The sequence below is a fragment of the Puntigrus tetrazona genome, unplaced genomic scaffold (assembly GCF_018831695.1).
Source record: "Puntigrus tetrazona isolate hp1 unplaced genomic scaffold, ASM1883169v1 S000000995, whole genome shotgun sequence".
Classification (NCBI taxonomy): domain Eukaryota; kingdom Metazoa; phylum Chordata; class Actinopteri; order Cypriniformes; family Cyprinidae; genus Puntigrus; species Puntigrus tetrazona.
This window is the reverse complement of record NW_025048590.1, coordinates 50,048-75,972: the sequence shown is the minus strand read 5'-3', so window position 1 is coordinate 75,972 and position 25,925 is coordinate 50,048. Positions and strand designations below refer to the sequence as shown.

At 40.5% G+C, this 25,925-nt stretch overlaps 9 non-coding genes and 30 pseudogenes across 9 annotated transcripts; all 39 read right to left on the bottom strand.

The window, feature by feature from the left end:
- Nucleotides 1–9,507: 9,507 nt before the first annotated feature.
- Nucleotides 9,508–9,626, bottom strand: LOC122339626. The gene has a single exon (XR_006250017.1). It is a non-coding gene; the product is annotated as a 5S ribosomal RNA (ribosomal RNA).
- A 274-nt stretch (nt 9,627–9,900) lies between these two features.
- Nucleotides 9,901–10,019, bottom strand: LOC122339649 (annotated as a pseudogene).
- A 274-nt stretch (nt 10,020–10,293) lies between these two features.
- Nucleotides 10,294–10,412, bottom strand: LOC122339642 (annotated as a pseudogene).
- A 274-nt stretch (nt 10,413–10,686) lies between these two features.
- LOC122339625 lies at nt 10,687–10,805 on the bottom strand. Its single transcript, XR_006250016.1, has one exon. It is a non-coding gene; the product is annotated as a 5S ribosomal RNA (ribosomal RNA).
- A 270-nt stretch (nt 10,806–11,075) lies between these two features.
- LOC122339624 lies at nt 11,076–11,194 on the bottom strand. The gene has a single exon (XR_006250015.1). It is a non-coding gene; the product is annotated as a 5S ribosomal RNA (ribosomal RNA).
- Nucleotides 11,195–11,471: 277 nt separating this feature from the next.
- On the bottom strand, nt 11,472–11,590 carry LOC122339545 (annotated as a pseudogene).
- Nucleotides 11,591–11,864: 274 nt separating this feature from the next.
- Nucleotides 11,865–11,983, bottom strand: LOC122339622. The gene has a single exon (XR_006250013.1). It is a non-coding gene; the product is annotated as a 5S ribosomal RNA (ribosomal RNA).
- A 272-nt stretch (nt 11,984–12,255) lies between these two features.
- LOC122339648 lies at nt 12,256–12,374 on the bottom strand (annotated as a pseudogene).
- Nucleotides 12,375–12,650: 276 nt separating this feature from the next.
- Nucleotides 12,651–12,769, bottom strand: LOC122339558 (annotated as a pseudogene).
- A 274-nt stretch (nt 12,770–13,043) lies between these two features.
- LOC122339621 lies at nt 13,044–13,162 on the bottom strand. Its single transcript, XR_006250012.1, has one exon. It is a non-coding gene; the product is annotated as a 5S ribosomal RNA (ribosomal RNA).
- Nucleotides 13,163–13,435: 273 nt separating this feature from the next.
- On the bottom strand, nt 13,436–13,554 carry LOC122339535 (annotated as a pseudogene).
- Nucleotides 13,555–14,671: 1,117 nt separating this feature from the next.
- Nucleotides 14,672–14,791, bottom strand: LOC122339606 (annotated as a pseudogene).
- A 670-nt stretch (nt 14,792–15,461) lies between these two features.
- Nucleotides 15,462–15,580, bottom strand: LOC122339640. Its single transcript, XR_006250031.1, has one exon. It is a non-coding gene; the product is annotated as a 5S ribosomal RNA (ribosomal RNA).
- Nucleotides 15,581–15,850: 270 nt separating this feature from the next.
- LOC122339605 lies at nt 15,851–15,972 on the bottom strand (annotated as a pseudogene).
- A 276-nt stretch (nt 15,973–16,248) lies between these two features.
- LOC122339592 lies at nt 16,249–16,368 on the bottom strand (annotated as a pseudogene).
- Nucleotides 16,369–16,651: 283 nt separating this feature from the next.
- On the bottom strand, nt 16,652–16,771 carry LOC122339598 (annotated as a pseudogene).
- A 276-nt stretch (nt 16,772–17,047) lies between these two features.
- On the bottom strand, nt 17,048–17,167 carry LOC122339588 (annotated as a pseudogene).
- Nucleotides 17,168–17,442: 275 nt separating this feature from the next.
- On the bottom strand, nt 17,443–17,566 carry LOC122339604 (annotated as a pseudogene).
- Nucleotides 17,567–17,836: 270 nt separating this feature from the next.
- Nucleotides 17,837–17,955, bottom strand: LOC122339555 (annotated as a pseudogene).
- Nucleotides 17,956–18,229: 274 nt separating this feature from the next.
- LOC122339553 lies at nt 18,230–18,348 on the bottom strand (annotated as a pseudogene).
- A 273-nt stretch (nt 18,349–18,621) lies between these two features.
- Nucleotides 18,622–18,740, bottom strand: LOC122339559 (annotated as a pseudogene).
- Nucleotides 18,741–19,011: 271 nt separating this feature from the next.
- LOC122339599 lies at nt 19,012–19,131 on the bottom strand (annotated as a pseudogene).
- A 272-nt stretch (nt 19,132–19,403) lies between these two features.
- LOC122339591 lies at nt 19,404–19,522 on the bottom strand (annotated as a pseudogene).
- Nucleotides 19,523–19,800: 278 nt separating this feature from the next.
- Nucleotides 19,801–19,919, bottom strand: LOC122339620. The gene has a single exon (XR_006250011.1). It is a non-coding gene; the product is annotated as a 5S ribosomal RNA (ribosomal RNA).
- A 276-nt stretch (nt 19,920–20,195) lies between these two features.
- On the bottom strand, nt 20,196–20,314 carry LOC122339574 (annotated as a pseudogene).
- A 271-nt stretch (nt 20,315–20,585) lies between these two features.
- LOC122339641 lies at nt 20,586–20,705 on the bottom strand (annotated as a pseudogene).
- Nucleotides 20,706–20,983: 278 nt separating this feature from the next.
- LOC122339521 lies at nt 20,984–21,103 on the bottom strand (annotated as a pseudogene).
- A 272-nt stretch (nt 21,104–21,375) lies between these two features.
- Nucleotides 21,376–21,494, bottom strand: LOC122339530 (annotated as a pseudogene).
- A 273-nt stretch (nt 21,495–21,767) lies between these two features.
- Nucleotides 21,768–21,886, bottom strand: LOC122339520. The gene has a single exon (XR_006249992.1). It is a non-coding gene; the product is annotated as a 5S ribosomal RNA (ribosomal RNA).
- A 280-nt stretch (nt 21,887–22,166) lies between these two features.
- LOC122339528 lies at nt 22,167–22,285 on the bottom strand (annotated as a pseudogene).
- Nucleotides 22,286–22,561: 276 nt separating this feature from the next.
- Nucleotides 22,562–22,679, bottom strand: LOC122339567 (annotated as a pseudogene).
- Nucleotides 22,680–22,953: 274 nt separating this feature from the next.
- On the bottom strand, nt 22,954–23,072 carry LOC122339537 (annotated as a pseudogene).
- A 272-nt stretch (nt 23,073–23,344) lies between these two features.
- On the bottom strand, nt 23,345–23,463 carry LOC122339646 (annotated as a pseudogene).
- Nucleotides 23,464–23,736: 273 nt separating this feature from the next.
- Nucleotides 23,737–23,855, bottom strand: LOC122339619. Its single transcript, XR_006250010.1, has one exon. It is a non-coding gene; the product is annotated as a 5S ribosomal RNA (ribosomal RNA).
- A 272-nt stretch (nt 23,856–24,127) lies between these two features.
- Nucleotides 24,128–24,246, bottom strand: LOC122339562 (annotated as a pseudogene).
- A 274-nt stretch (nt 24,247–24,520) lies between these two features.
- On the bottom strand, nt 24,521–24,639 carry LOC122339529 (annotated as a pseudogene).
- A 273-nt stretch (nt 24,640–24,912) lies between these two features.
- On the bottom strand, nt 24,913–25,031 carry LOC122339551 (annotated as a pseudogene).
- Nucleotides 25,032–25,304: 273 nt separating this feature from the next.
- On the bottom strand, nt 25,305–25,423 carry LOC122339571 (annotated as a pseudogene).
- A 277-nt stretch (nt 25,424–25,700) lies between these two features.
- LOC122339552 lies at nt 25,701–25,824 on the bottom strand (annotated as a pseudogene).
- Between the last annotated feature and the right edge of the window lie 101 nt (nt 25,825–25,925).

The window sequence follows — 25,925 nt, the reverse complement described above, 5'->3', positions numbered from 1 at the left end:
CTCAAAAACTTACAGCACCTTGGCAGTATTCCTAGGCAGTCTCCCCATCCAAGTACTAACCAGGCCCAACTCTGCTTAGCTTCTGAGATCAGACGTGAAACAGGTGGGATGGCCGTGAAGCCAAAGCTCGCTGCAAAAAGCCCCTTATTTTAAGGTGAGGGCACACTAAGTGCCATTATACCAGATAAGTAATGAATGAAATACAAAAAATACTTCAAAATGAGCTATACTAAAGATAAGAGCATTAGTTAAGTAGTTAAAACAGTCAAACTTCTTGTTTAAAGAACAGCTACTTTAAAGGCAAATTGAATTAAATAAGCAGTAAGGGAAAGCAAAGAGCTGGCTCAAACTTTTGGCTGGGCAGTAAGGGCCAGTGTATTAGATAAGTAGTGAAAAAACTCAAAAAACTTACAGCACCTGGTATTCCTAGGCAGTCTCTCATCCAAGTACTAAATTCAGGGCCTAACTCTGCTTAGCTTCTGAGATCAGACGAGATCAGGCGTGAACAGGTGGGATGGCTGTGGTAAACGAAAAGCTGCTGCAAAAAGCCCCTCATTTTAAGGTGAGGCACACTGCTGCCATTATACTAGGATAAGTAAATGAATGAAATACAAAAAAATACTTCAAAATGAGCTACATTAAAGATAAGAGCATTAGTTGGTTAGTTAAAAACAGTCAAATCCTGTTTAAAGAACAGCTACTTTAAAGGCAATTGAATTAAATAAGCAGTAAGGGAAAGCAAAAGAGCTGGACAAACTCTTTGGCCACACTAAGCGCCAGTGTATTAGATAAGCAGTGAAAACCCAAAATCTTACAGCACCTGGCATCTCTAGGCAGTCTCCCATCCAAGTACTAACTAAGCCCAACTCTGGCGAAGCTTGTGAGATCAGACGGGAACAGACGTGAACAGGATGGTCAAGCCGTAGTTTAAAACTGCTGCAAAAAGCTCCCTATTTTACAAGGTGAGGCACACTAAGTGCCATTATACTAGATAAGCAATGAAATGAAATACAAAAATACTTCCAAAAATGAGCTACATTAAAGATAAGAGCATTAGTTAAGTAGTTAAAACAGTCAAACTCTGTTTTAAAGAACAGCTACTTTAAAGGCAAATTGAATTAAATACAGTAAGGGAAAGCAAAGAGCTGGTCAAACTTTGGCCACAGTAAGGGGCCAGTGTATAAGATAAGTAGTGAAAATCCCAAAAACTTACAGCACCTGGTGCATTCCTAGGCAGTCTCTCCATCCAAGTACTAACTAGGCCCAATCCCTGCTTAGTTTCTGACATCAGACGAAGATCAGGCGTGAACAGGGTGGGATGGCCAGAGGCGAAAGCTGCTGCAAAAGCTCCCTATTTTAAGGTGAGGCACACTCAAGTGCCATTATACTAGATAAGTAATGAATGAAATACAAAAAATACTTCAAAAATGAGCTACATTAAAGATAAGAGCATTAGTTAAGTAGTTAAAACAGTCAAACTCTGTTTAAAGAACAGCTAATTTAAAGGTAAATTGAATTAAATAAGCAGTAAGTGGGAAAGCAAAAGAGTTGGTCAAACTCTGGGCACACTCAAGGGCCAGTGTGTGTATTAGATAAGCAGTGAAAAACTCAAAAACTTACAGCACTCCTGGTATTCCTAGTAGGCAGTCTCCCCATTGGGGCACTAACTAGGCCTAACTCTGCTTAGCTTCTGAGATCAGACGAAAGATCAGGCGTGAACAGGGTGGGATGGTCACAGTTTCTTAAAGCTGCTGCAAAAAGCCCCTATTTTTAAGGTGAGGCAATGCAATCAAGTTCATGCCATTATACTAGATAAGTAATGAATGAAATACAAAAAAATACTTCCAAAAATGAGCTATATTAAAGATAAGAGCATTAGTTAAGAAGGGTTAAAAATAAGGTCAAACTCTCATTAAAGAACAGCTACTTTAAAGGCAATTGAATTAAATAAGCAGTAAGGGAAAGCAAAGAGTTGGTCAGCCCTTTGGCCACACTCAAGGTCCAGTGTGTATTAGATAAGTAGTGAAAAACTCAAAAAACTTACAGCACCCGGTATTCCTAGGCAGTCTCCCATCCATATACTAATCTAGGCCCCAACTCTTGCTTAGCTTCTGAGATCAGACGAGATCAGGCGTGAACAGGTGGTGGCGGGCTGTGAAGCGAAAAGCTGCTGCAAAAAGCCCCTATTTTAAGGAAGGTGAGGTACACTCAAGTGCCATTATACTAGATAAGTGCAATGAATGAAATGACAAAAAATACTTCAAAAATGAGCTACATTAAAGATAAGAGCATTAGTTAAGTAGTTAAAATAGTCAAACTCTGTTTAAAGAACAGCTACTCTAAAGGCAAATTGAACTTAATACAGTAAGGGAAAAAGCAGAGCTGGTCAAACTTTTGGCCACACTCCATGGGCCAGTGTATTAGATAAGTAGTGAAAAATCAAAACTTTGCAGCACCTGGTATTCCTAGGCAGTCTCCCATCTTGGCATTTTAATCAGGCCCAACTCTGGGCTTAGCATCTGGAGAGATCAGACGAGATCTGTGCGTGAACAGAGTGGGATGCGGCCGTGTTTAAAGCTGCTGCAAAAGCCCCCTATTTTAAGGTAAGAGGTACTACCAAGTGCCATTATACTAGATAAGTAAATGAATGAAATACAAAAATACTCAAAAATGAGCTATAATAAAGATAAGTATAATAGTTAAGCAGTTGGAAACAGTCAAACTCTGTTTAAAGAAACAACAGCTACTTTAAAGGCAATTGAATTAAATAAGCAGTAAGGGGAAAGCAAAGAGCTGACAAATCCTTCACCACACCATGGGCCAGTTTATTAGATAAGTGTTAGGAAAACTCAAAAACTTACAGCACCTGGTATTCCTAGGGCAGTCTCCCATCCAAGTACTAACTAGGCTCAACTCCCTGCTTAGCTTCTGAGATCAGACGCAGATCAGGCGTGAACAGGTGGGATGGCCGTAGTTTAAAGCTGCTGCAAAAAGCCCCTATTTTAAGGTGAGGCACACTAAGTGCCATTATACTAGATAAGTAATGAATGAAATACAAAAAATGTATCAAAATGAGCTACATTAAAGATAAGAGCATTAGTTAAGTAGTTAAAAACAGTCAAACTTCTGTTTTCAAAGTAATAGCTACTTTAAAAAACAATTGAATTAAATAAGCAGTAAGGGAAAGCAAAGAGCTGGGTCAAACTTTGGCCACTCTAAGGGCCAGTGTATTTAGATAAGTAGTTGAAAACTCAAAAACTTACAGTACACAAGGTATTCCTAGGCAGTCTCCCCATCCAAGTACTAACTAGGCCTAACTCTGCTTAGCTTCTGAGATCAACAGACGAGATCAGGCGTGGAACAGGTGGTATGGCGTAAGCTAAAGCTGCTGCAAAAAGCCCCCTATTTTAAGGTGAGGCACACTAAGTGCCATTATACCTAGATAAGTAATGAATGAAATACAAAAATATCAAAATGAGCTACATTAAAGATAAGAGCATTAGTTATGAAGTTAAAAACAGTCAACTCTGTTTAAAGAACAGCTACTTTAAAGGCAATTGAATTAAAATAAGCAGTAAGGGAAAAAGCAAAGAGCTGGTCAAACTTTGGCCACACTAAGGGCCAGTGTATTAGATAAGTAGTGAAAAACCTCAAAAACTTACAGCACCTGGTATTCCTAGGCAGTCTCCTATCCAAGTACTAACTAGGCCCAACTCTGCTTAGCTTCTGAGATCAGACGAAAGATCAGGGCGTGAACAAGTTGGTATGGCCTCGTGTTTAAAGCTGCTGCAAAAAAGCCCCCTATTTTAAGGTGAGGCACACTAAGTGCCATTATACTAGATAAGTAATGTGAATGAAATACAAAAAATACTTCAAATGAGCTACATTAAAGATAAGAGCATTAGTTAAGTAGTTAAAAACAGTCAAACTCTGTTTAAAGAACAGCTACTTTAAAGGCAAATTGAATTAAATAAGCAGTAAGGGAAAGCAAAGAGTTGGTCAAACTTTGGCCACACTATGGGCCCAGTGTATTAGATAAGCGATAGTGAAAAAACTCAAAAAACTTACAGCACCTGGTATTCCTAGGCAGTCTCCCATCCAAGTACTAACTCAGGCCCAACTCTGCTTAGCTTCTGAGATCAGTGTAACATTTGAGATGGCCGTAGAGCGAAAGCTGTCAAAAGTCATTTTAAGTCAAGTCAAGTGGTTTTTATTGTCATTTTCAACTACATATAGCTGTGCAGTACATAGTGAAATGAGACAACGTTTCTCCAGGACCTGGTGCTGCATGGAGTCACATACAACACAATACAAAAGAACTCACATATTGAGCTAAGACAGTGTCTTAACCACATAAAGTGCAAAGTGTGCGGACTAGTGCAAACAGCAAGGGAGTAGAGTGCAAACCCAGTGTGCAAACTAGTGCAAACAGTTGCAAAGACATAATTAGTGCAAGGCAAAGACATACTTAGTGCAAGAACACAAAAACAAACAGCAATAAATATGAGGTTCACAACAATAAATATGACGTGCAAGAATGTTTATGGGACAGGAAGGCCATTCAGGTGTGGTTATTGAGGAGTCTGATGGCCTGTGGAAAGAAACTATTCAGCAGTCTGGTTGTGAGGCCCGACTGCTCCGGTACCTTTTCCAGATGGAAGGAGGGTGAATAATGTGTGTGAGAGGGTGTGTAGGGTCCTGTACTACTATTGTGGGCTTTGCGGATGCAGCGTGTGGTGTAGATGTCCATGATAGAGGGGCAGAGAGACGCCAATGATCTTTCGGCTGTCCTCACTATCCTTTGGAGGGTCTTGCGAGCCGATCACGGCAATTTCCAAACCAGGCAGTGATGCAGCTGGACAGGACGCTCCTCAATAGTCCCCTATAGAACATAGTCAGGATGGGTGGAGGGAGATGAGCTTTCCTTAGCCTCCTCAAGAAGTAGAGGCGCTGCTGGGCTTTCTTGGTGATGGAGCTGGTGTTGAGTGACCAGGTGAAGTTATCCACCAGATGGACACCAAGGAATTTGGTGCTCTTGACGGTCTCCACCTTGGACCCGTCGATGGACAGCGGAGAATGGTCACTCTTTGCTCGCTGGAAGTCAACAATCATCTCCTTTGTCTTGTCGACGTTCAGAGATAGATTGTTGGCTCTACACCACCTGTGAGCTGCTGCACCATCATCTCTGTATGCTGACTCCGTCGTTCTTGCTGATGAGACCCACCACTGTCGTGTCATCAGCTAATCTTGATGATGTGATTGAGCTGTGCATCGCTGCACAGTCGTGAGTCAGCAAGGTGAACAGCAGTGGACTGAGCACACAGCCCTGAGGAGCTCCAGTGTTCAGTGTGGTGGTGCTGGGAGATGCTGTTCCCGATCCGACTGACTGAGGTCTGCCTGTCAGAAAGTCCAGGATCCAGTTGCAGAGAGAGAGGTGTTCAGGCCCAGCAGGCTTAGTTTCTCTATCAGTTGCTGAGGGATGATGGTGTTGAATGCTGAGCTGAAGTCAATGAACAGCATTCGGACGTAGTTTCCCTTTGAGTCCAGATGTGAGGGGCGAGATGGAGGGTTGTGGTGATAGCATCGTCCGTAGAGCGGTTTGGACGGGTACGCAAACTGTAATGGGTCAAGTGAAGGTGGTAGTTGTGACTTGATGTGCCTCATGACAAGCCTCTCGAAGCATTTCATCACAATAGGTGTGAGTGCGACGGGACGATAGTCATTGAGGCACGAAACCACAGACTTCTTAGGCACCGACAATTGTTGTTGTTTTGAGGCACGTTGGAATAACAGAGCTGCTCAGAGAGATATTGAAGATATCAGTGAAGACATCCGCTAGCTGCTCTGGGCACACCCTTGAGTACTCTGCCTGGAATGTTGTCCGGTCCAGCAGACTTCGTGGGTTAACTCTATAAAGTGTTTTCCCACGTCAGCTGTGGTGAAGCAGAGTACCGGGTCGTTAGTGCGAGGGTGGACTTCCTCACCGTTGTTTTGTTCTGTGCCTCAAAACGTGCGTAGAAGTCATTCAGCGCATCTGGTAGGAGGCGTCACCATCACAGACAGGTGGAGTTGTCTTGTAGTTGGTGACCGCTGAATGCCCTGCCATATGCGCCGTGAGTCACTGCTGTTCTGGAAGTGGCCAGGATTCTTTTAGCATAAGCGCGCTTTGCTTCTCTGATAGCTCGGGACAGTTTAGCCCTCGCTGTTTTTAGGGCAGCCCGGTCCTTTTGCTCTGAAGGCTAAGTCTCGCTCATTCAGGAGAGCACGCACGTTAGCTGCTCATCCACGGCTTCCGGTTAGAACGTGTGGTGATGGTCTTGAGACGGTCACATCATCAATGCACTTCTCGGCGTAGCCAGTCACTGATGATGTGTACTCCTCCAAGTCAATGGAATCGCCGTTGGTTGCAGCTTCCTAAATATTACCTAGTCAGTACACTCAAAACAGTCCTGAAGAGCAGAGATGGATCCTGCTGGCCAGATTTTTAATCTGTTTCAGAACCGGTTTAGAGCGTCTGATGAGTGGTCTGTATGCTGGAATCAACATAACAGAGATGTGGTCTGAGTAGCCGAGGTGGGGCGGGCTCCATACGATACGCGCCGGGAATGTTTGTGTAAACAAGATCCAGCGTGTTCGCTCCTCTCGTAGCAAAAGTCCACATGCTGATAGAATTTAGGGAGCACTGTTTTGAGATTTGGCGTGATTGAAATCTCCGCGATGATAAACAGTCCATCGGGTGAGCGTTCTGCAGCTCGCTAATAGCTTTGTACAGCTCGCCAGAGCCTCCTTCGCATTAGCGCTGGGTGGGAATGTAAACTCCAATGGTGTAGACGGTGGTGAATTCCCGGGTAGATAAAGGTCTGCATTTGACAACAATGAACTCCACTAGCGATGAGCAATAGTTCGATATAAGCACAGAGTCCTTGCACCATTCCGTGTTGATATAAACGCACACGCCACCACCGCGAGTCTTTCCACACAGTGCGGCATTCCTGTCGGCACGAAATGCGGTTAGCCCGGTTAGCTGAATGGCGGTGTCCGGAACTCTGTCGCTGAGCCACGTTTCCGTAAAGACAAAGACGCAGCAATCCCTATACTCACGCCGTGTTGCTCGGTGAAGTCGAATGTAGTCCATCTTATTGTCGAGTGAACAGACGTTGGACAGAAAGATGGAGGGGAGTGCTGGCCGGCTAGGGTTAGCGGTTAACCTAGCACGGACACCCGCCCGTTTATCACCGCGCTTCCGTTTCCCTCGAACACCGCTTGCGGCGTCCTCTTCCCCGGACTTCGGCATCAGGAGACACCGATGACTGAGGGCCTGGTCCGCGCAGCAAGCCGAGGTCCCGGAGTCCGCTGCAACGCCGCCGCCAGACAGATTAGTTGTTGCGTGGTTTCTGAGTAGTTTCAGTATCTGGTGGTCGTGCGCGCGACACAACTGTCGTTAGTATCCATGCCCTACAAAATTTGGCGGAAGCATACAAAATAACGCCTTGAACAAACAAAAACACCATTTTGGTTCGAATTGGCCGCTGGCGCGGAACAGGGTGGTATGGCGGCAAAGCAAATGCTGCTGCAAAAAGCTCCCCTATTTTTAAGGTGAAGCACACTAAGTGCCATTATACTAGATAAGTAATGAATGAAATACAAAAAAATACTTCAAAATGAGCTACATTTAAAGATAAGAGCATTAGTTAAGTAGTTAAAACAGTCAAACCCCTTGTTTAAGGAACAGCTACTTTGAAGGCAGTGTGAATTAAATGAAAGCAGTAAAAGAAAAAAAAGCAAAGAGTTGGTCCAAACTTTGGCCACACTAAGGAGCCAGTGTATTGTAGGATAAGTAGTGAAAAACTCAAAAACTGCACATGTGCCTGGTGGTATTCCTGGGCAGTCTCCCAACCAAGTACTAACTAGGCCCAACTCTGCTTAGCTTCTGGAGTTTGTGGATGAAGATCAGGCGCGGAACAGAATTGGTATGGCCATGGGTCGTGAAGCCAAAAAGCTGCAAAAAGCCCTCTTATTTAAGGTGAGGCACACTAAGTGCCATGATGCTAAAATGCTGCAATGAATGAAATACGAAAATGTACTTCAAAATGAGCTACATTAGTGATAAGAGCATTAGTTAAGTAGTTAAAAACAGTCAAACTCTGTTTAAAGAGCAGCTACTTTAAAGGCAATTGAATTAAATAAGCAGTATGGGAAAGCAAAGAGCTGAGTCAAGCTTGGCCACACACAGGGCCAGTGTATTAGATAAGTATTGTAAAAACTCAAAAACTTACAGCACCTGGTATTCCTAGGCAGTCTCCCCATCCAACAGAGTACTAACTGAGCCCAACTCTGCTTGAAAACAGAGATCCAGACGAGGATCAGTGCGTGAACAGGGGTGGGATGGCCGTAGTTTCGAAAGATGCTTGCAAAAGCCCCCTATTTTAAGGTGAGGCACACTCAGTGCCGATATGCTCAGATAAGTGAATGGATGAAATCCAAAATGCACTTCAAAATGAGCTGCATTAAAAGATAAGAGCATTGGTACAAGTAGTTAAAACAGTCAGAAACTCTGTTTAAAGAACAGCTATTTTGAAGGCAATTGGAATTGTCCAAGGTAGTTAGGGAAAGCAAAGAAGCTGGTCAAACTTTGCGCACACTAAAGAGAGCCAGTATATTAGGATAAGTGAAAGTGAAAAAACTCAAAAAACTTACAGCACCTGGTATACTCAGGCAGTCTCCCATTCAAGTGCCCCAAGCATCAACTGGGCCCAACTCTTGTTAGCTTCTGAGATCAGATTGAGGATCAGGCGTGAACATGAGTGGTATGGCGCGTCAAAAAGCTGCTGCAAAAAGCCTTCCTGTTTTTGGGTGAGGCACACTCAAGTACCATTATACTCAGATAAGTAATGAATGAAATACAAAAAATGCTTCCAAAATGAGCTACATTAAAGATAAGAGCATTAATTAAGTAGTTAAAAACAGTCAAATTCTGTTTAAAGAACAGCCACTTTAAAGGCAATTGAATTAAAATAAACTTGATAAGAAGAAAACAAAAAGAGCTGAGTCAAACCTTTGGCCACTAAGGGCCAGTGTATTAGATAAGTAGTAGAAAAAACTCAAAACTTACAGCACCTGGTATTCCTAGGCAGTCTCCCATCCAAGTACCTAACTAGGCCCAACTCTGCTTAGCTTCTGAGATCAGGCGATGATCAGAGGCGTGAACAGGGTGGGATGGCCGTGAAGCTAAAAGCTGTAAGGCAAAAAGTCTCTATTTTAAGGTGAGGCAACATCTAAGTGCCATTATACTAGATGAGAAGAATGAAATACAAAAAAATACTGCAAAAATGAGCTACATTAAAGATAAGAGCATTAGTTAAGTAGTTAAAAACAGTCAAACTCTGTTTAAAGAACAGCTACTTTAAAGGCAATTGAATTAAATAAGCAGTAAGGGAAAGCAAAGAGCTGGTCAAACTTTGGCCACACTAAGGGCCAGTGTATTAGATAAGTAGTGAAAAACTCAAAAACTTACAGCACCTGGTATTCCTAGGCAGTCTCCCATCCAAGTACTAACTAGGCCCAACTCTGCTTAGCTTCTGAGATCAGACGAGATCAGGCGTGAACAGGGTGGTATGGCCGTAAGCTTAAAGCTGCTGCAAAAAGCCCCTATTTTAAGGTGAGGCACACTAAGTGCCATTATACTAGATAAGTAATGAATGAAATACAAAAAAATACTTCAAAATGAGCTACATTAAAGATAAGAGCATTAGTTAAGTAGTTAAAAACAGTCAAACTCTGTTTAAAGAACAGCTACTTTAAAGGCAATTGAATTAAATAAGCAGTAAGGGAAAGCAAAGAGCTGGTCAAACTTTGGCCACACTAAGGGCCAGTGTATTAGATAAGTAGTGAAAAACTCAAAACTTACAGCACCTGGTATTCCTAGGCAGTCTCCCATCCAAGTACTAACTAGGCCCAACTCTGCTTAGCTTCTGAGATCAGACGAGATCAGGCGTGAACAGGGTGGGATGGCCGTAAGCTAAAGCTGCTGCAAAAAGCCCCTATATTTAAGGTGAGGCACACTAAGTGCCATTATACTAGATAAGTAATGAATGAAATACAAAAAAATACTTCAAAATGAGCTACATTAAAGATAAGAGCATTAGTTAAGTAGTTAAAAACAGTCAAACTCTGTTTAAAGAACAGCTACTTTAAAGGCAATTGAATTAAATAAGCAGTAAGGGAAAGCAAAGAGCTGGTCAAACTTTGGCCACACTAAGGGCCAGTGTATTAGATAAGTAGTGAAAAACTCAAAACTTACAGCACCTGGTATTCCTAGGCAGTCTCCCATCCAAGTACTAACTAGGCCCAACTCTGCTTAGCTTCTGAGATCAGACGAGATCAGGCGTGAACAGGGTGGTATGGCCGTAAAGCTAAAGCTGCTGCAAAAGCCCCCTATTTTAAGGTGAGGCACACTAAGTGCCATTATACTAGATAAGTAATGAATGAAATACAAAAAAATACTTCAAAATGAGCTACATTAAAGATAAGAGCATTAGTTAAGTAGTTAAAAACAGTCAAACTCTGTTTAAAGAACAGCTACTTTAAAGGCAATTGAATTAAATAAGCAGTAAGGGAAAGCAAAGAGCTGGTCAAACTTTGGCCACACTAAGGGCCAGTGTATTAGATAAGTAGTGAAAAACTCAAAACTTACAGCACCTGGTATTCCTAGGCAGTCTCCCATCCAAGTACTAACTAGGCCCAACTCTGCTTAGCTTCTGAGATCAGACGAGATCAGGCGTGAACAGGGTGGTATGGCCGTAAGCGAAAGCTTGCAAAAGCCCCTATTTTAAGGTGAGGCACACTAAGTGCCATTATACTAGATAAGTAATGAATGAAATACAAAAAAATACTTCAAAATGAGCTACATTAAAGATAAGAGCATTAGTTAAGTAGTTAAAAACAGTCAAACTCTGTTTAAAGAACAGCTACTTTAAAGGCAATTGAATTAAATAAGCAGTAAGGGAAAGCAAAGAGCTGGTCAAACTTTGGCCACACTAAGGGCCAGTGTATTAGATAAGTAGTGAAAAACTCAAAACTTACAGCACCTGGTATTCCTAGGCAGTCTCCCATCCAAGTACTAACTAGGCCCAACTCTGCTTAGCTTCTGAGATCAGACGAGATCAGGCGTGAACAGGGTGGTATGGCCGTAAGCGCTAAAGCTGCTGCAAAAAGCCCCTATTTTAAGGTGAGGCACACTAAGTGCCATTATACTAGATAAGTAATGAATGAAATACAAAAAAATACTTCAAAATGAGCTACATTAAAGATAAGAGCATTAGTTAAGTAGTTAAAAACAGTCAAACTCTGTTTAAAGAACAGCTACTTTAAAGGCAATTGAATTAAATAAGCAGTAAGGGAAAGCAAAGAGCTGGTCAAACTTTGGCCACACTAAGGGCCAGTGTATTAGATAAGTAGTGAAAAAACTCAAAAACTTACAGCACCTGGTATTCCTAGGCAGTCTCCCATCCAAGTACTAACTAGGCCCAACTCTGCTTAGCTTCTGAGATCAGACGAGATCAGGCGTGAACAGGGTGGTATGGCCGTGAAGCTAAAGCTGCTGCAAAAAGCCCCCTATTTTAAGGTGAGGCACACTAAGTGCCATTATACTAGATAAGTAATGAATGAAATACAAAAAATACTTCAAAATGAGCTACATTAAAGATAAGAGCATTAGTTAAGTAGTTAAAAACAGTCAAACTCTGTTTAAAGAACAGCTACTTTAAAGGCAATTGAATTAAATAAGCAGTAAGGGAAAGCAAAGAGCTGGTCAAACTTTGGCCACACTAAGGGCCAGTGTATTAGATAAGTAGTGAAAAACTCAAAACTTACAGCACCTGGTATTCCTAGGCAGTCTCCCATCCAAGTACTAACTAGGCCCAACTCTGCTTAGCTTCTGAGATCAGACGAGATCAGGCGTGAACAGGGTGGTATGGCCGTAAGCGAAAGCTGCTGCAAAAAGCCCCCTATTTTAAGGTGAGGCACACTAAGTGCCATTATACTAGATAAGTAATGAATGAAATACAAAAAAACTTCAAAATGAGCTACATTAAAGATAAGAGCATTAGTTAAGTAGTTAAAAACAGTCAAACTCTGTTTAAAGAACAGCTACTTTAAAGGCAATTGAATTAAATAAGCAGTAAGGGAAAGCAAAGAGCTGGTCAAACTTTGGCCACACTAAGGGCCAGTGTATTAGATAAGTAGTGAAAAACTCAAAACTTACAGCACCTGGTATTCCTAGGCAGTCTCCCATCCAAGTACTAACTAGGCCCAACTCTGCTTAGCTTCTGAGATCAGACGAGATCAGGCGTGAACAGGGTGGGATGGCCGTAAGCTAAAGCTGCTGCAAAAAGCCCCTATTTTAAGGTGAGGCACACTAAGTGCCATTATACTAGATAAGTAATGAATGAATGAAATACAAAAAATACTTCAAAATGAGCTACATTAAAGATAAGAGCATTAGTTAAGTAGTTAAAAACAGTCAAACTCTGTTTAAAGAACAGCTACTTTAAAGGCAATTGAATTAAATAAGCAGTAAGGGAAAGCAAAGAGCTGGTCAAACTTTGGCCACACTAAGGGCCAGTGTATTAGATAAGTAGTGAAAAACTCAAAACTTACAGCACCTGGTATTCCTAGGCAGTCTCCCATCCAAGTACTAACTAGGCCCAACTCTGCTTAGCTTCTGAGATCAGACGAGATCAGGCGTGAACAGGGTGGTATGGCCGTAGCGCGAAAGCTGCTGCAAAAAGCCCCTATTTTAAGGTGAGGCACACTAAGTGCCATTATACTAGATAAGTAATGAATGAAATACAAAAAATACTTCAAAATGAGCTACATTAAAGATAAGAGCATTAGTTAAGTAGTTAAAAACAGTCAAACTCTGTTTAAAGAACAGCTACTTTAAAGGCAATTGAATTAAATAAGCAGTAAGGGAAAGCAAAGAGCTGGTCAAACTTTGGCCACACTAAGGGCCAGTGTATTAGATAAGTAGTGAAAAACTCAAAAACTTACAGCACCTGGTATTCCTAGGCAGTCTCCCATCCAAGTACTAACTAGGCCCAACTCTGCTTAGCTTCTGAGATCAGACGAGATCAGGCGTGAACAGGGTGGTATGGCCGTAAGCTAAAGCTGCTGCAAAAAGCCCCTATTTTAAGGTGAGGCACACTAAGTGCCATTATACTAGATAAGTAATGAATGAAATACAAAAAAATACTTCAAAATGAGCTACATTAAAGATAAGAGCATTAGTTAAGTAGTTAAAAACAGTCAAACTCTGTTTAAAGAACAGCTACTTTAAAGGCAATTGAATTAAATAAGCAGTAAGGGAAAGCAAAGAGCTGGTCAAACTTTGGCCACACTAAGGGCCAGTGTATTAGATAAGTAGTGAAAAACTCAAAACTTACAGCACCTGGTATTCCTAGGCAGTCTCCCATCCAAGTACTAACTAGGCCCAACTCTGCTTAGCTTCTGAGATCAGACGAGATCAGGCGTGAACAGGGTGGGATGGCCGTAAAGCTAAAGCTGCTGCAAAAAGCCCCCTATTTTAAGGTGAGGCACACTAAGTGCCATTATACTAGATAAGTAATGAATGAAATACAAAAAAATACTTCAAAATGAGCTACATTAAAGATAAGAGCATTAGTTAAGTAGTTAAAAACAGTCAAACTCTGTTTAAAGAACAGCTACTTTAAAGGCAATTGAATTAAATAAGCAGTAAGGGAAAGCAAAGAGCTGGTCAAACTTTGGCCACACTAAGGGCCAGTGTATTAGATAAGTAGTGAAAAACTCAAAAACTTACAGCACCTGGTATTCCTAGGCAGCTCCCATCCAAGTACTAACTAGGCCCAACTCTGCTTTTAGCTTCTGAGATCAGACGAGATCAGGTGCGAACAGTGGGTGGATGGTCAGAAGCGAAAAGCTGCTGCCAAAAGCTCCCTATTTTAAGGTGGGGCAATACTAAATTTTCCATTATACTAGATGAAGTAATGAATGAAATGCAAAAAATACACTTCAGATATGAGCTACATTAAAGATAAGAGCATTAGTTAAGTAGTTAAAAAACAGTCAAATCCCCTCTGTTTTTAGAACAACTACTTTAAAGGCAAGTTGAATTAAATAAGCAGTAAGTGGAAAGCAAAAAGGCTGGTCCAAACTTTGGCCACACCAAGGGCCAGTGTATTAGATAAGTAGTGAAAAACTCAAAACTTACAGCACCTGGTGGTCTTAGGCAGTCTCCCCATTCAAGTACCAACTAGGCCCAACTTCCTGCTTAGCCTTCCCCAGAGAGAGATCAGAGCCTTGATGATCAGGCGTGGAACCATGGTGGGATGGCCGTGTGGCTAAAGCTGCACCAAAAAGCCCCTATTTTTAAGGTGAGAAGCACATAGAATTACCCATTATACTAGATAAGTAATGAATAGAAATATTTCAAAAATAATATTTACAAAATGAGCTTTTCACATTAAAGATATAGAGCATTAGTTAAGTAGTTAAAAACAATTAAATTATGTTTAAAGAACAGCTACTTTAAAGGCAATTGAATTAAATAAGCAGTAAGGGAAAGCAAAGAAGCTGGTCAAACTTTGGCCACACTAAGGGCCAGTGTATTAGATAAGTAGTGAAAAAAACTCAAAACTTACAGCACCTGGTATTCCTAGGCAGTCTCCCATTCAAGTACTAACTAGGCCCAACTCTGCTTTAGCTTCTGAGATCAGACGAGATCAGGCGTGAACATGGTGGTATAGCCATGGTTGAAAGCTGCTGCAAAAAGCTCCCTATTTTAAGGTGAGGCACACTGAGTGCCATTATACCAGATAAGTAATGAATGAAATACAAAAAATACTTCAAAATGAGCTACATTAAAGATAAGAGCATTAGTTAAGTAGTTAAAAACAGGTCAAATTTGTTTAAAGAATAGCTACTTTTAAAGGCAATTGAATTAAATAAGCAGTAAGGGAAAGCAAAGAGCTGGTCAAACTTTGGCCACCTAAGGGCCAGTGTATTAGATAAGTAGTGAAAAAACTCAAAAACTTACAGCACCTGGTATTCCTAGGCAGTCTCCCCATCCAAGAACTCAACCAGACCCAACTCTGCTTAGCTTCTGAGATCAGACGAGATCAGGTGTGAACAGGGTGGTATGGTCAGAAGCGAAAGAGGCTGCAAAAGCCCCTATTTTAAGGTGAGGCACACTGGAGTGCCATTATACTAGATAAGTAATGAATGAAATACAAAAAAATACTTCAAAATGAGCTACACATTAAAGATAAGAGCATTAGTTAAGTAGTTAAAAAGGCAAACTCTGTTTAAAGAACAGCTACTTTAAAGGCAATTGAATTAAATAAGCAGTAAGGGAAAGCAAAGAGCTGGTCAAACTTTGGCCACACTAAGGGCCAAGTGTATTAGATAAGTAGTGAAAAACTCAAAACTTACAGCACCTGGTATTCCTAGGCAGTCTACCATCCAAGTACTAACTAGGCCCAACTCTGCTTAGCTTCTGAGATCAGATGAGATCAGGCGTGAACAGGGTGGTATGGCCGCAAGTAAAGCTGCTGCAAAAGCCCCCTATTTTAAGGTGAGGCACACTAAGTGCCATTATACTAGATAAGTAATGAATGAAATACAAAAATACTTCAAAATGAGCTACATTAAAGATAAGAGCATTAGTTAAGTAGTTAAAAACAGTCAAACTCTGTTTAAAGAACAGCTACTTTAAAGGCAATTGAATTAAATAAGCAGTAAGGGAAAGCAAAGAGCTGGTCAAACTTTGGCCACACTAAGGGCCAGTGTATTAGATAAGTAGTGAAAAACTCAAAACTTACAGCACCTGGTATTCCTAGGCAGCCTCCCATCCAAGTACTAACTACGCCTCAACTCTGCTTAGCTTCTGAGATCAGACGGCAGATCAGGCGTGAACAGGGTGGTATGGTCGTAAGCTTAAAGCTGCTGCAAAAAGCCCCTATTTTAAGGTGAGGCACACTCAAGTGCCATTATACTAGATGAGTAATGAATGAAATACAAAAATACTTCCAAAATGAGCTACATTAAAGATAAGAGCATTAGTTAAGTAGTTAAAAACAGTCAAACTCTGTTTAAAGAACAGCTACTTTAAAGGCAAATTGAATTAAATAAGCAGTAAGGGAAAGCAAAGAGCTGGTCAAACTTTGGCCACACTAAGGGCCAGTGTATTAGATAAGTAGTGAAAAACTCAAAAACTTACAGCACCTGGTATTCCTAGGCAGTCTCCCATCCAAGTACTAACTAGGCCCAACTCTGCTTAGCTTCTGAGATCAGACGATGATCAGGCGTGAACAGGGTGGTATGGTCAGAAGCTTGAAAGAGGCTGCAAAAAGCCCCTATTTTAAGGTGAGAGCACACTAAGTGCAAATTATACTCAGATAAGTAATGAATGAAATACAAAAAAATACTTCAAAATGAGCTACATTAAAGATAAGAGCATTAGTTAAGTAGTTAAAAACAGGCAAACTCTGTTTAAAGAACAGCTACTTTAAAGGCAAATTGAATTAAATAAGCAGTAAGGGAAAGCAAAAGAGCTGGTCAAACTTTTGGCCACACTAAGGGCCAGTGTATTAGATAAGTAGTGAAAAACCTCAAAAACTTACAGCACCTGGTATTCCTAGGCAGTCTACCATCCAAGTACTAACTCAGGCCCAACTCTGCTTAGCTTCTGAGATCAGATGAGATCAGGCGGAACAGGGGTGGTATGGCCGTGAAGCTAAAGCTGCTGCAAAAAAAGCCCCTATTTTAAGGTGAGGTACACTAAGTGCCATTATACTAGATAAGTAATGAATGAAATACAAAAAATACTTCAAAATGAGCTACATTAAAGATAAGAGCATTAGTTAAGTAGTTAAAAACAGTCAAACTCTGTTTAAAGAACAGCTACTTTAAAGGCAATTGAATTAAATAAGCAGTAAGGGAAAGCAAAGAGCTGGTCAAACTTTGGCCACACTAAGGGCCAGTGTATTAGATAAGTAGTGAAAAACTCAAAAACTTACAGCACCTGGTATTCCTAGGCAGTTTCCCATCCAAGTACTAACTAGGCCCAACTCTGCTTAGCTTCTGAGATCAGACGAGATCAGGCGTGAACAGGGTGGTATGGTCAGTGAGCTTAAAGCTGCTGCAAAAAGCCCCCTATTTTAAGGTGAGGCACACTAAGTGCCATTATACTAGATAAGTAATGAATGAAATACAAAAAAATACTTCAAAATGAGCTACATTAAAGATAAGAGCATTAGTTAAGTAGTTAAAAATAGTCAAACTCTGTTTAAAGAACAGCTACTTTAAAGGCAATTGAATTAAATAAGCAGTAAGGGAAAGCAAAGAGCTGGTCAAACATGGCCACACTAAGGGGCCAGAGTATTAGATAAGCAGTGAAAAACTCAAAACTTACAGCACCTGGTATTCCTCCTAGGCAGTCTCCTCATCCAAGTACTAACTAGGCCCAACTCTGCTTTAGCTTCTGAGATCAGACGAGATCAGGCGTGAACAGGGTGGTATGGCCGTAAGCAAAGCTGCTGCAAAAAGCCCTATTTTAAGGTGAGGCACACTATGCCATTATACTAGATAAGTAATGAATGAAATACAAAAAAAAACTTCAAAATGAGCTACATTAAAGATAAGAGCATTAGTTAAGTAGTTAAAAACAGTCAAACTATTTTTAAAGAACAGCTACTTTAAAGGCAATTGAATTAAATAAGCAGTAAGGAAAGCAAAGAGCTGGTCAAACTTTGGCCACACTAAGGGCCAGTGTATTAGATAAGTAGTGAAAAAACTCAAAAACTTACAGCACCTGGTATTCCTAGGCAGTCTCCCATCCAAGTACTAACTAGGCCCAACTCTGCTTAGCTTCTGAGATCAGACGAGATCAGACGTGAACAGGGTGGGATAGCCGTAAGCGAAAGCTGCTGCAAAAAGCCCCCTTTTTTAAGGTGAGGCACACTAAGTGCCATTATACTAGATAAGTAATGAATGAAATACAAAAAATACTTCAAAATGAGCTACATTAAAGATAAGAGCATTAGTTAAGTAGTTAAAAACAGTCAAACTCTGTTTAAAGAACAGCTACTTTAAAGGCAATTGAATTAAATAAGCAGTAAGGGAAAGCAAAGAGCTGGTCAAACTTTGGCCACACTAAGGGCCAGTGTATTAGATAAGTAGTGAAAAAACTCAAAACTTACAGCACCTGGTATTCCTAGGCAGTCTCCCATCCAAGTACTAACTAGGCCCAACTCTGCTTAGCTTCTGAGATCAGACGAGATCAGGCGTGAACAGGGTGGTATGGCCGTGCGAAAGCTGCTGCAAAAAGCCCCTATTTTAAGGTGAGGCACACTAAAGTGCCATTATACTAGATAAGTAATGAATGAAATACAAAAAAATACTTCAAAATGAGCTACATTAAAGATAAGAGCATTAGTTAAGTAGTTAAAACAGTCAAACTCTGTTTAAAGAACAGCTACTTTAAAGGCAATTGAATTAAATAAGCAGTAAGGGAAAGCAAAGAGCTGGTCAAACTTTGGCCACACTAAGGGCCAGTGTATTAGATAAGTAGTGAAAAAACTCAAAAACTTACAGCACCTGGTATTCCTAGGCAGTCTCCCATCCAAGTACTAACTAGGCCCAACTCTGCTTAGCTTCTGAGATCAGACGAGATCAGGCGTGAACAGGGTGGGATGGCCGTAGCTGTAAAGCTGCTGCAAAAGCCCCTATTTTAAGGTGAGGCACACTAAGTGCCATTATACTAGATGAGTAATGAATGAAATACAAAAAAATACTTCAAAATGAGCTACATTAAAGATAAGAGCATTAGTTAAGTAGTTAAAAACAGTCAAACTCTGTTTAAAGAACAGCTACTTTAAAGGCAATTGAATTAAATACAGTAAGGGAAAGCAAAGAGCTGGTCAAACTTTGGCCACACTAAGGGCCAGTGTATTAGATAAGTAGTGAAAAACTCAAAACTTACAGCACCTGGTATTCCTAGGCAGTCTCCCATTCAAGTACTAACTAGGCCCAACTCTGCTTAGCTTCTGAGATCAGACGAGATCAGGCGTGAACAGGTGTGGTATGGCCGTGGCTAGCTGCTGCTGCAAAAGCCCCTATTTTAAGGTGAGGCACACTAAGTGCCATTATACTAGATAAGTAATGAATGAAATACAAAAAATACTTCAAAATGAGCTACATTAAAGATAAGAGCATTAGTTAAGTAGTTAAAAACAGTCAAATTCTGTTTAAAGAACAGCTACTTTAAAGGCAATTGAATTAAATAAGCAGTAAGGGAAAGCAAAGAGCTGGTCAAACTTTGGCCACACTAAGGGCCAGTGTATTAGATAAGTAGTGAAAAACTCAAAAACTTACAGCACCTGGTATTCCTAGGCAGTCTCCCATCCAAGTACTAACAAGGCCCAACTCTGCTTAGCTTCTGAGATCAGACGAGATCAGGCGTGAACAGGGTGGGATAGCCGTGTGGCGAAAGCTGCTGCAAAAAGCCCCTATTTTAAGGTGAGGCACACTAAGTGCCATTATACTAGATAAGTAATGAATGAAATACAAAAAAATACTTCAAAATGAGCTACATTAAAGATAAGAGCATTAGTTAAGTAGTTAAAAACAGTCAAACTCTGTTTAAAGAACAGCTACTTTAAAGGCAATTGAATTAAATAAGCAGTAAGGGAAAGCAAAGAGCTGGTCAAACTTTGGCCACACTAAGGGCCAGTGTATTAGATAAGTAGTGAAAAAAAACTCAAAAACTTACAGCACCTGGTATTCCTAGGCAGTCTCCCATCCAAGTACTAACTAGGCCCAACTCTGCTTAGCTTCTGAGATCAGACGAGATCAGGCGTGAACAGGGTGGTATGGCCGTAAGCGAAAGAGGCTGCAAAAAGCCCCCTATTTTAAGGTGAGGCACACTAAGTGCCATTATACTAGATAAGTAATGAATGAAATACAAAAAAATACTTCAAAATGAGCTACATTAAAGATAAGAGCATTAGTTAAGTAGTTAAAAAAAGGCAAACTCTGTTTAAAGAACAGCTACTTTAAAGGCAATTGAATTAAATAAGCAGTAAGGGAAAGCAAAGAGCTGGTCAAACTTTGGCCACACTAAGGGCCAGTGTATTAGATAAGTAGTGAAAAAACTCAAAAACTTACAGCACCTGGTATTCCTAGGCAGTCTACCATCCAAGTACTAACTAGGCCCAACTCTGCTTAGCTTCTGAGATCAGATGAGATCAGGCGTGAACAGGGTGGTATGGCCGTGCTTAAAGCTGCTGCAAAAAGCCCCTATTTTAAGGTGAGGCACACTAAGTGCCATTATACTAGATAAGTAATGAATGAAATACAAAAAAATACTTCAAAATGAGCTACATTAAAGATAAGAGCATTAGTTAAGTAGTTAAAAACAGTCAAACTCTGTTTAAAGAACAGCTACTTTAAAGGCAATTGAATTAAATAAGCAGTAAGGAAAGCAAAGAGCTGGTCAAACTTTGGCCACACTAAGGGCCAGTGTATTAGATAAGTAGTGAAAAACTCAAAACTTACAGCACCTGGTATTCCTAGGCAGCCTCCCATCCAAGTACTAACTAGGCCCAACTCTGCTTAGCTTCTGAGATCAGGACGAGATCAGGCGTGAACAGGGTGGTATGGCCGTAAGCTAAAGCTGCTGCAAAAAGCCCCTATTTTAAGGTGAGGCACACTAAGTGCTGCCATTATACTAGATAAGTAATGAATGAAATACAAAAAATACTTCAAAAATGAGCTACATTAAAGATAAGAGCATTAGTTAAGTAGTTAAAAACAGTCAAACTCTGTTTAAAGAACAGCTACTTTAAAGGCAATTGAATTAAATAAGCAGTAAGGGAAAGCAAAGAGCTGGTCAAACTTTGGCCACACTAAGGGCCAGAGTATTAGATAAGTAGTGAAAAAACTCAAAAACTTACAGCACCTGGTATTCCTAGGCAGTCTCCCATCCAAGTACTAACTAGGCCCAACTCTGCTTAGCTTCTGAGATCAGACGAGATCAGGCGTGAACAGGGGTGGTATGGCCGTAAGTTAAAGCTGCTGCAAAAAGCCCCTATTTTAAGGTGAGGCACACTAAGTGCCATTATACTAGATAAGTAATGAATGAAATACAAAAAAAAACTTCAAAATGAGCTACATTAAAGATAAGAGCATTAGTTAAGTAGTTAAAAACAGTCAAACTATTTTTAAAGAACAGCTACTTTAAAGGCAATTGAATTAAATAAGCAGTAAGGAAAGCAAAGAGCTGGTCAAACTTTGGCCACACTAAGGGCCAGTGTATTAGATAAGTAGTGAAAAACTCAAAACTTACAGCACCTGGTATTCCTAGGCAGTCTCCCATCCAAGTACTAACTAGGCCCAACTCTGCTTAGCTTCTGAGATCAGACGAGATCAGGCATGAACAGGGTGGGATGGCCGTAAGCGAAAGCTGCTGCAAAAGCCCCCTATTTTAAGGTGAGGCACACTAAGTGCCATTATACTAGATAAGTAATGAATGAAATACAAAAAAATACTTCAAAATGAGCTACATTAAAGATAAGAGCATTAGTTAAGTAGTTAAAAACAGTCAAACTCTGTTTAAAGAACAGCTACTTTAAAGGCAATTGAATTAAATAAGCAGTAAGGGAAAGCAAAGAGCTGGTCAAACTTTGGCCAGACTAAGGGCCAGTGTATTAGATAAGTAGTGAAAAACTCAAAACTTACAGCACCTGGTATTCCTAGGCAGTCTCCCATCCAAGTACTAACTAGGCCCAACTCTGCTTAGCTTCTGAGATCAGACGAGATCAGGCGTGAACAGGGTGGTATGGCCGTAAGTGAAAGAAAGCTGCTGCAAAAAGCCCCCTATTTTAAGGTGAGGCACACTAAGTGCCATTATACTAGATAAGTAATGAATGAAATACAAAAAAATACTTCAAAATGAGCTACATTAAAGATAAGAGCATTAGTTAAGTAGTTAAAAACAGTCAAACTCTGTTTAAAGAACAGCTACTTTAAAGGCAATTGAATTAAATAAGCAGTAAGGGAAAGCAAAGAGCTGGTCAAACTTTGGCCACACTAAGGGCCAGTGTATTAGATAAGTAGTGAAAAAACTCAAAAACTTACAGCACCTGGTATTCCTAGGCAGTCTCCCATCCAAGTACTAACTAGGCCCAACTCTGCTTAGCTTCTGAGATCAGACGAGATCAGGCGAGAACAGGGTGGGATGGCCGTAAGCGAAAGGTGCTGCAAAAAGCCCCCTATTTTAAGGTGAGGCGCACTAAGTGCCATTATACTAGATAAGTAATGAATGAAATACAAAAAATACTTCAAAATGAGCTACATTAAAGATAAGAGCATTAGTTAAGTAGTTAAAAACAGTCAAACTCTGTTTAAAGAACAGCTACTTTAAAGGCAATTGAATTAAATAAGCAGTAAGGGAAAGCAAAGAGCTGGTCAAACTTTGGCCACACTAAGGGCCAGTGTATTAGATAAGTAGTGAAAAAAACTCAAAAACTTACAGCACCTGGTATTCCTAGGCAGTCTCCCATCCAAGTACTAACTAGGCCCAACTCTGCTTAGCTTCTGAGATCAGACGAGATCAGGCGTGAACAGGTGGGATGGCCGTAAGCTAAAGCTGCTGCAAAAGCCCCTATTTTAAGGTGAGGCACACTAAGTGCCATTATACTAGATAAGTAATGAATGAAATACAAAAAAAATACTTCAAAATGAGCTACATTAAAGATAAGAGCATTAGTTAAGTAGTTAAAAACAGTCAAACTCTGTTTAAAGAACAGCTACTTTAAAGGCAATTGAATTAAATAAGCAGTAAGGGAAAGCAAAGAGCTGGTCAAACTTTGGCCACACTAAGGGCCAGTGTATTAGATAAGTAGTGAAAAAACTCAAAACTTACAGCACCTGGTATTCCTAGGCAGTCTCCCATCCAAGTACTAACTAGGCCCAACTCTGCTTAGCTTCTGAGATCAGACGAGATCAGGCGTGAACAGGGTGGTATGGCCAGAAGCCAAAGCTGCTGCAAAAGCCCTATTTTAAGGTGAGGCACACTAAGTGCCATTATACTAGATAAGTAATGAATGAAATACAAAAAAATACTTCAAAATGAGCTACATTAAAGATAAGAGCATTAGTTAAGTAGTTAAAAACAGTCAAACTCTGTTTAAAGAACAGCTACTTTAAAGGCAATTGAATTAAATAAGCAGTAAGGGAAAGCAAAGAGCTGGTCAAACTTTGGCCACACTAAGGGCCAGTGTATTAGATAAGTAGTGAAAAACTCAAAAACTTACAGCACCTGGTATTCCTAGGCAGTCTCCCATCCAAGTACTAACTAGGCCCAACTCTGCTTAGCTTCTGAGATCAGACGAGATCAGGCGTGAACAGGGTGGGATGGCCGTAAGCTAAAGCTGCTGCAAAAGCCCCTATTTTAAGGTGAGGCACACTAAGTGCCATTATACTAGATAAGTAATGAATGAAATACAAAAAAATACTTCAAAATGAGCTACATTAAAGATAAGAGCATTAGTTAAGTAGTTAAAAACAGTCAAACTCTGTTTAAAGAACAGCTACTTTAAAGGCAATTGAATTAAATAAGCAGTAAGGGAAAGCAAAGAGCTGGTCAAACTTTGGCCACACTAAGGGCCAGTGTATTAGATAAGTAGTGAAAAACTCAAAAACTTACAGCACCTGGTATTCCTAGGCAGTCTCCCATCCAAGTACTAACTAGGCCCAACTCTGCTTAGCTTCTGAGATCAGACGAGATCAGGCGTGAACAGGGTGGTATGGCCGTAAGCGAAAGCTGCTGCAAAAAGCCCTATTTTAAGGTGAGGCACACTAAGTGCCATTATACTAGATAAGTAATGAATGAAATACAAAAAAACTTCAAAATGAGCTACATTAAAGATAAGAGCATTAGTTAAGTAGTTAAAAACAGTCAAACTCTGTTTAAAGAACAGCTACTTTAAAGGCAATTGAATTAAATAAGCAGTAAGGGAAAGCAAAGAGCTGGTCAAACTTTGGCCACACTAAGGGCCAGTGTATTAGATAAGTAGTGAAAAAACTCAAAAACTTACAGCACCTGGTATTCCTAGGCAGTCTCCCATCCAAGTACTAACTAGGCCAAACTCTGCTTAGCTTCTGAGATCAGACGTGATCAGGCGTGAACAGGGTGGTATGGCCGTTAGCGAAAGCTGCTGCAAAAAGCCCCCTATTTTAAGGTGAGGCACACTAAGTGCCATTATACTAGATAAGTAATGAATGAAATACAAAAAAATACTTCAAAATGAGCTACATTAAAGATAAGAGCATTAGTTAAGTAGTTAAAAACAGTCAAACTCTGTTTAAAGAACAGCTACTTTAAAGGCAATTGAATTAAATAAGCAGTAAGGGAAAGCAAAGAGCTGGTCAAACTTTGGCCACACTAAGGGCCAGTGTATTAGATAAGTAGTGAAAAACTCAAAACTTACAGCACCTGGTATTCCTAGGCAGTCTCCCATCCAAGTACTAACTAGACCCAACTCTGCTTAGCTTCTGAGATCAGACGAGATCAGGCGTTAACAGGGTGGTATGGCAGTAAGCGAAAGCTGCTGCAAAAGCCCCTATTTTAAGGTGAGGCACACTAAGTGCCATTATACTAGATAAGTAATGAATGAAATACAAAAAAATACTTCAAAATGAGCTACATTAAAGATAAGAGCATTAGTTAAGTAGTTAAAAACAGTCAAACTCTGTTTAAAGAACAGCTACTTTAAAGGCAATTGAATTAAATAAGCAGTAAGGGAAAGCAAAGAGCTGGTCAAACTTTGGCCACACTAAGGGCCAGTGTATTAGATAAGTAGTGAAAAACTCAAAAACTTACAGCACCTGGTATTCCTAGGCAGTCTCCCATCCAAGAACTAACTAGGCCCAACTCTGCTTAGCTTCTGAGATCAGACGAGATCAGGCGTGAACAGGGTGGGATGGCCGTAAGCAAAAGATGCTGCAAAAGCCCCCTATTTTAAGGTGAGGCACACTAAGTGCCATTATACTAGATAAGTAATGAATGAAATACAAAAAATACTTCAAAATGAGCTACATTAAAGATAAGAGCATTAGTTAAGTAGTTAAAAACAGTCAAACTCTGTTTAAAGAACAGCTACTTTAAAGGCAATTGAATTAAATAAGCAGTAAGGGAAAGCAAAGAGCTGGTCAAACTTTGGCCACACTAAGGGCCAGTGTATTAGATAAGTAGTGAAAAACTCAAAACTTTACAGCACCTGGTATTCCTAGGCAGTCTCCCATCCAAGCACTAATTAGGCCCAACTCTGCTTAGCTTCTGAGATCAGACGAGATCAGGCGTGAACAGGGTGGTATGGCCGTAAGCGAAAGCTGCTGCAAAAAGCCCCCTATTTTAAGGTGAGGCACACTAAGTGCCATTATACTAGATAAGTAATGAATGAAATACAAAAAAATACTTCAAAATGAGCTACATTAAAGATAAGAGCATTAGTTCAGTAGTTAAAAACAGTCAAACTCTGTTTAAAGAACAGCTACTTTAAAGGCAATTGAATTAAATAAGCAGTAAGGGAAAGCAAAGAGCTGGTCAAACTTTGGCCACACTAAGGGCCCAGTGTATTAGATAAGTAGTGAAAAAACTCAAAAACTTACAGCACCTGGTATTCCTAGGCAGTCTCCCATCCAAGTACTAACTAGGCCCAACTCTGCTTAGCTTCTGAGATCAGACGAGATCAGATCAGGCGTGAACAGGGTGGTATGGCCGTAAGCGAAAGCTGCTGCAAAAGGCCCCCTATTTTAAGGTGAGGCACACTAAGTGCCATTATACTAGATAAGTAATGAATGAAATACAAAAAATACTTCAAAATGAG